General features: G+C 33.9%; 1 pseudogene; it reads right to left on the bottom strand.

Annotated features, from left to right (window-relative positions):
* Positions 1-3776: 3776 nt before the first annotated feature.
* Positions 3777-4115, bottom strand: LOC149152501 (large ribosomal subunit protein eL33y pseudogene; annotated as a pseudogene).
* Positions 4116-8130: the final 4015 nt, after the last annotated feature.

The raw sequence follows: 8130 nt of genomic DNA, 5'->3' as shown, positions 1-8130 counted from the left end.
AATGTTAGGGATATTTTTATGAATGAGTCCATATCAAATAAAACGTTAGAATAGATGCCCTAAAAAATGAAGGCAAAAATAAAATGTTAGGCTAGAAAGAAAAGAAAAAATAATAAACTCTAAAATTGTTGCAAATCCAAATGCCACTACTCTTAGTCAATTTTATTTTTGCAAAGAAAGGTTGTGTGCAGATTGTTTAAATGCCACACTAGTTCATACAATACAATTGTACAGTTTAATCATGATTGGATTTGATTTAAATTGTTTGTAAATAGGTAGCAAATAAAATTGGCCCAACAGTTTATTCTGAGCCAATGGAGGAAATAAGGGATAGAAGTAGATTAGTCATTAAAAGGAAAATATTGAGTTGCTAGTCTAAATGCACCTGGATAACTAAGTGAGAAAATGTTAGGAAAGATAAGGGTAGGTAGACAAATGAAATGCAATTGGAGCATGAAAGGGTTTTATCCTAAGTTATAACATTGCAAAGATGTGGATATGGTATGGGCTTTAATTAACCACATTCTAAGTACCAATGTAATTTTACGAATATCATAACTTCATTCATTCATCCCCCCACGACCCATAATTGTCACATCTGCCATAAATCCTGACCCCACTATCACTTTTCGTCTTCGTCGTTAAATCCCTTTCATCTCACCTTACATCCCGCACACTCCCTTAAGATCCGATGGCCCACATCGCTCCTCGACCCTCATTTTCTGTCCGAACTTTATCGGCGGGGGGGGGGGGGGGGGGGGGGGTCCGAAGTGGGCAGTTTTGGAAACCACCCTCTTAAACCACTTTTCCCTCATCCTAGTCTTTCAGGACTTAAAATCCTGAAACAACTTACCACCTGAAGTTGCACAATTTAAACTTTGAAACGGGAACTATAAACTCAAAATGGGAACTCTGGCAAAAAAACCCCAAAAAAACATAAAAAACAGTGCTAAAAATGAAAAGTGTGTATACTGGAACGATGATTTTTTTTTAGGAGTCAATTTTGAACATGTTTTAAAAATGACAGTGACTACGAAATTTACGACAAAATTTTTGGGCAAAATATAGCTTCAAAACAAAAAAGTGATGATACTGGAACGATGATTTTTTTTTAGGGTCAATTTTCAAACTTTTTAAAAAATGCTAGTAAAACCAAATTTTTATGTGCTAAACAAAGTTGTTTATGAGGAAAAAACACATTAATGTTTTTGGTAGAATATCATTTTTCTTTCCTGGGAATCCAATAGGATATTAAATGGATTTCAGAGGGAATTTTGATGTTAATTAATTTGGCAAGAACAAACAAAATAGTTTTTCAGTAAAATTTCAGTTTTGATCTGGAGTGAGGAGCAGATCGCTCCAATGCGAGATGTGATGAAATGGAACTTGAAGGGAGGGAGCTTCCATGTTCAACTCAGGCATGCCTTTAAAGCCCTTGATAAAGAGGGCACTGACAAGATTTCTGCCAGGGAACTCCATCATATTCTTACCAGCGTCGGGAGAAGCTGGAGCCGTCAGAATTCGATGAGTGGATTCGAGAAATTAAGATCGTTTTGTTGTGACAATGTCAGAGGCTCCATCTTACATGAAGATTCCATAAAATTTGTTTATTGTAACACTTTGGAGAAGGTGGCCTTGGAAATTGCACAATTCCCATGTCATGCTTTATGTCGTGCAAAGAAAACTTTGAAAGAGGTTGCAGTATTCATGACGCGTGCAAACCATATGGTTACGCAGCAATTAGGTATTCTAAAATCATAAAACTTTATCCGGCGACTCGCGAGCACGCATTGTAAAACAATAAAACTAAAACTTTATGGGTCAAGTGCGCATTACAAAACCTAAAACGAACTTCATGTGGCGAAGGCGTATTGTAAAATCCAAAACGTCAATGTCATGGCCCGGTCATGGAATTTCAAGTTTGTTCCGCCTGTCGATTCAAAATTTTGGGACGGTTATTTACTTTTTGTGCCTGTCATTTTAATGACAACTTCATTTGGATGAGTGTAAAATAAATTCCTGTTTTAAATAACAATACATTTAAAATTTTCAATCCTAGGTTAAAAATGAAGTATAAGAAGTGAATTAAATATAGTTCAATACGTCTGAATGAAAAATTTAAATAATCAGAAGAGGATTGTTATTAATATCTCAGTTTGCTGAAAATGAAGAATAAGAATAGTTTGATATTTCTAAATGAAAAATTTAAAATGAAAATAAACCTAAGAGGTTTAAAATATAATGAGTTATTGGAAAGTTAAACGGAAACATTTGCTATGAAAACTTTATCACCAGGATGATGGCCAAGTAATATTTAATTTGCATTATGGTTGTGATGCACAGCCTTTTTCAAAATTTTTGATTTTTGAAACCTCTGGAAATCTTGCACCATTTTCTCTAGGAAATTCAGAGAATATATTTTATTATCTAAAGGGGCTTGAAGTTAGCATATGCCAAGGGTTTACAGTGGGCTTGTCTATTCATATGTTAATTCATATTCATAGTTTGATTTAAAATAGATTGCTTCGATCTGGGATGTTTTTGCCATATTCTTGTGAGAGTGCCCTAATTTTCAATTTGCCACTGACGGCTTCTTTGAAAATTTCAGTTTTGATCTATTTTAATGAACTGAGGCGATTCTGAGAATCGACGAGTGGTGGGGCAATTCTCAGAATCACCTCGCCACCGCCCCGCCGCCACTGCCCTGCCACCACCACCGATGGCGGGGCGATTCTGAGAATCGCCCCACCACCCGGCGATCCTTAGAATCACCCCATCTGCTATGAATCGCCTCAAAAAATGCTTACTGGGCATCCAATATGATATTAAGTGGATTTCAAAGGGAATTTTGATGTTAATTAATTTTGGCAGGAACAAACAAAATAGTTTTTCAGTAAAATTCAGTGTTGATCTAGAGTGAGGAGCAGATCGCTCCAATGCAGGACATGATGAAACAAAACTTGAAGGGAGGGAGCTTCCATGTTTAGCTCAGGGATGCCTTTAAAGCCCTAAATAAAGAGGGAACAATCAATATTTCTGCCAGGGAACTCCGTCATATTCTTACTAGCGTTGTGGAGAAGCTGGAGCCGTCATAATTCGATGAGTGGATTCGAGAAATTAAGGTTGATTCCGATGGAAACATTTGCTATGAATATTTTATCACCAGAATGATGGCCAAGTAATATTTAATTTGCTGTATTGTTGTGATGCATAGTCTTTTTCAAAATTTTTGATTTTTGAAACCTCTGGAAATCTTGTGCCCTTTTCTCTAGGAAATTCAGAGAATATATTTTATTATCTAAAAGGGCTTGAAGTTAGCATATGCCAAGGGTTTATAGTGGGCTTGTCTATTTGTATGTTAATCCGTATTCACAGTCTGATTTAAAATAGATTGCTTCGATCTGGGATGTTTTCACCATATTCCTATGAGAGTGCCCTAATTTTTAGTTTGCCGCTGACGGCTTCTTTGTTTTGATCTATTTTAATGAACTGAAAATTTTAAAGAGTAGTACATAACATGTGCAGATGTCTACACCAAACAGCTATCAGTATTCATATTGTCAAAATCATGATTTCATAGTTCTAATGTAGGTAAAAATAAAATAACAAAGACGTAAATATTCTAGGAAAAAAAAGGTAAATTTGCATCACATCTTCCTGTGAAGGAAAAATGTTCTCATAAATCAACAGCTTCATCACCAATAGGCCTCTCATATTGAAACAAAACTAAAATATGAAACCTCTGAGAGTTTGTAGGCCAAGTAGTGACAACAACCTCATATGCTGCTGGGGAACATAGATACTCTCACTCTCCCTCCCATGGACTTTGGTGGAAAATTTGTTCTAAATTTTTCCCTAACAACACCAATGTTACCATGCGGCCTTGTTACTTTGCCCCAAATACACCTGTAATTAGTTCCCCCCTTCTTGGTTTTCACCTTGTAAATATAGGTCATCCTTTTGCCCAGATACTAATCCACTTCCTCTGGTGTATTAACTCCTTCAATTTGAATCAGAGAAGTGTTTGGGTACTGGTTTGATTTTGACCTTTTGTAGCTGAGGATGATCCCTCGAACATACAACTTGATATGCTCTCCTTGGTGTCGCTTCAACATGTTGATTAAAACGGCTCGGAACATCTATCTCGCAATGTGATGTGAATTGAGTTTTACTTATCAATATCAGCGCTTTCCCTTGAACAAGGGGTAGGCAATAATATTACATTTTGATAGGCACACTATGATTTAATAAATAATAGAGGTTGATGTATGTCCTTGAGCTTTTTTATAGGCACGCAACACAATGTTTTCTAGATGGATATCAAAATCTTTCGTTATCAAATTAAATAGGATAATTTTGAGCCATTATAAAGGTTGAAAATTGAATAATGTAAGTCAAGTCCAACATCGTATAGTGAAGATAAGAATGAAGTGTTCGTTATTTACGAAAGGGAATTGCAAAGAGTAAATGGAATGGAGATATAGGTTTTAAACCAATTGGTAGGGTTATATGACTAATTGTACATGAAAATATGGTTTAAAGAGAAATTAATGTACAATTTTAAACGATGTTTCTAAAGAATTTATTGAGAAAGAAAACGTTAAAGGAGTTTCATGTAATAAAATTTATTACTTATGGTGAATATTCATCTATTTTTATGTAATAAGGTGAACGTATGGACTGCTGTGCAAAATCTTCTTCCAGTTGCTACTGCTCCTCTTCCTCCACCTCGCCCCGACACAACCAATGTTAAAATGCATGGAACAAACAAAATAGTTACTAGTGCATGGGTGCATGCATCAAATATGGCAGAAGAAAAAGTGAGGAATCCAACTCAGCCGTTTCTTCTCAATGAACATGTAGGTCCCTCTTTCTTTTTTGATTTTGTTTTTTTGGAATAATTAACTTCGACTAAGATATAAATGAATAATCAATCCATAAACGTATTTCTTTCTTTCTTTTGTTTTTTTGAATAATTAACTCTGACTAAGATATAAATAAATAATCAATCCATAAACGTTGATTAGATTACAATGTTTGATTATTTCTAACAATCTTCATGGTATTCCTTCTCAACAAAAACCATAGTATTCCTTCTCAACAAAAACCAGACTAAGGTTAACCAATAAGGTTTCATATCAAATTTGGTTTGATATGTGATCTATCTCCTCTCCTTAGAATTATAACCTATCCAAATCTCTTATTCATGATGCATAGATTAGGCATCTATGCCAGGTTTGCAAGCAATTATCAAACTCTTCAATATGTTTAGTATTTATGACTTTTCTTTTTCACCCATGGATCTGCCACATCTATTTGTTTTCTTCCCATCCTGTTTTTCATTGGGTATGACATAATATTTTCCAATCATTGTGTATGACACAATATTTGCCAATCTTCCATTGTCAGATATTTTTTGATGCTAAATGATCTTGGCAAGCGAAAAAGAGTGGTTATTGGTGTGTATTATGAAAGAAAAAGAGACAATCTAACACGGTTTACCTCTCCTCCATGTTCTAGATGAACACATAGGTTTCTTTCTTTTTTCCAAAATAGTGAACTCCGAATAAGATAGAAATGTAGGTGTCTTTTTCTTTTGCTAAAATAATTAACGTATGATGAGATAGAAATATATAAAGAATTATGAATTGGGATCACAAATTTCAAGGTTTGAGTATACTCAAATGTTCATTTTTACATTCTCTTGTATGTTTGTTTTGATTAGGTCTATTGAATCAAATTGGTTTTCAATAGGTTTGTTTTGAGTATGTGAGGTTTCTAGTGTCTTATTAATTCAAGTGGAAGAGATCTTTCTTACATATCATTAGATTATGAAGTGACATTGGACATAATTAAGCTTTGGGCCATACCCTTTTAGAAACAACAACCCAAACTAAATGATTAGTTATTATACCTTTTTATTTAGTCGATCTAAAGTATAAGATTATAAAAAAAATTCCTTTCATTGCTCCTCATAAATCAAGATAGATTGATTCATCCCTCCTTTTTAGTGTACAAAGAGGAGTGCTTTATTTTTACTCAAAAAGATGGGGTGTTGATGTATCTATTTATGGATGCTCAGATTTTTATATTAAAATTTTCTCCAGTGCTTGATTTGTAGTCAAAGAGATGCGGTGATAATGTATCTAGATATGGGTGTTGAGTTTTTTATATTGAAATTTTCTCTTTGTTTCAATTAGAATTATAAGAGCTTGTTCTTTTTGTTTTCCTTATAATAAACTATTGTTCTCAATTGAAATTGGATCATTTGTATTAATGTTTCTTTCAATGTAAGTTTGAGGTGCAAGTTACTTATTTTATTTTTAGACTATGATATTTAACACATAGTGACCTATGCTTAATAAACTAAAATTAGGAAGGTTTAATAACTTGCTTAGATTTTTTTTATATTTTTTTCTGGTTTTGGTGTGGCTTGTTTGTAGAGAGACTAGAGATTTATCCCCTAGGCAATAACATTCTCTTGCATCTTTGAAATCTTATTTATTGGTTCTATGTGCTCGCATTACCATCTTTTCTTAAATGGTATTTGAAATAGTTATTCAAGAAAATTTCTAAACATTTCAGCCTTTCATGATAAAATGTTCATTTTTACATTCTATTGTATGTTTGTTTTGATTAGGTCTATTGAATCAAATTGGTTTTCAACAGGTTTGTTTTGAGTATGTGAGGTTTCTATTGTCTTATTAATTCAAGTGGAAGAGATCTTTCTTACATATCATTAGATTATGAAGTGACATTGGAGATAATTAAGCTTTGGGCCATACCCTTTTAGAAACAACAACCCAAATTAAATGATTACTTATAAAGAATTAGGAATTTCACAAATGTAGTAAACCAATATTAAGCGTGATTTATGGCCTTAAATGAGTTTTGGAGGGTAAACTTTGAAATGCCACATAAGTAAAATTAGAGGTCAATAGAGTGTGTGAGGTCCAATTATTGGATAGAGTTCTTGAGAAAATGCTCCTATAACATTAGAGTTAAACATGAGGCATCTCAGGTCAAGTGCCTAATGGTTAAGAGCATGTGTTTCCTCCTAAGAGGTCATAGGTTCAAAAACCAGAAGGGGTTAGAGTAGGTATGCCTTCGTAGACAATAATCAAATCGTTGCATGGAGGTTGGTCTCTTGTCCCACAAACAAGGGGGTTTCATACACCAATTTGGTGTCTGGCTTGGCTATGACCTTAAAATTGGGTAGCAATAATAATTAGGATATAGGTTGTTAGAAATTCATAATCTATAAGGGTGAAAGAATGGAGCTGGGTTACACTTTTTGGCAAGAGATGGCTCGTTTGGGTGGAAAAAATGATTGCTCAATTGAGACCTTTTTAAGCGCTCGATCAAGCCGTTTGAGCACTTAAACAATGTAACCCAATGTTATTTAGGAGCTCGATTTAGCCATGTCTTTGCGGCATTCAAATGAAGGAGATTGGGTTTTGGATTTATTTTCTGGCTCAGGTAAGTTTTATTATATGGAATTGAATTTCAATATGTTGTTTATTAATTTATATGTCACTGTACTAATTTATTTCATTTTATTTTGTGCTTGATAATTAGGTACAACACTAGCATGTTGCCTTCAAAAAGGAAGAAATTGCATTGCAACTGAAAAAGATCCAATACAGTGCAATTTCATTCAGCAAAGAATTAATGCTCTTCAATTTCTTCCAGATGCAATGCAAGAAATTGGGTTGAAGAAAGGGGACTTTAGTGAATCACGTGTAGCAAAAAAGGCAAAGGAACCCCAACCACCATTACATGGAATGTTTGGAAAGACATACATTGGGAGATTCGCAGACATCAAAGATCCATTAGAAGAGGAAAATGAGCAAAAGGAAGTAGAAAATATTGTGGAAGAAGACAATGATGAAAACCTAGAGGACGAAGAGTTTGGATTACGTGACATTGTTGATTAAATTTAAGTTATGCTTGGAAATAAAGCTTTGCAATGTTTTGACTTTGAGATTTTATGAGAAGAATAAACAATCAATTAAGGTTGTTATGCGTTCAATATTTCTAAGATGTGATTTTCGCATTAATTTTTAAGTTAATCATTATTTTTTGAAAAAAAGTGATTATTATTATTTTTTTGACATGAAATTCATAAAA

Source organism: Pinus tabuliformis, chromosome 9, assembly GCF_031772625.1.
Source record: "Pinus tabuliformis cultivar Carrire ecotype Pingquan chromosome 9, CPIR1, whole genome shotgun sequence".
NCBI lineage: Eukaryota > Viridiplantae > Streptophyta > Pinopsida > Pinales > Pinaceae > Pinus > Pinus tabuliformis.
This window is presented reverse-complemented; position numbering and strand designations above follow the sequence as displayed.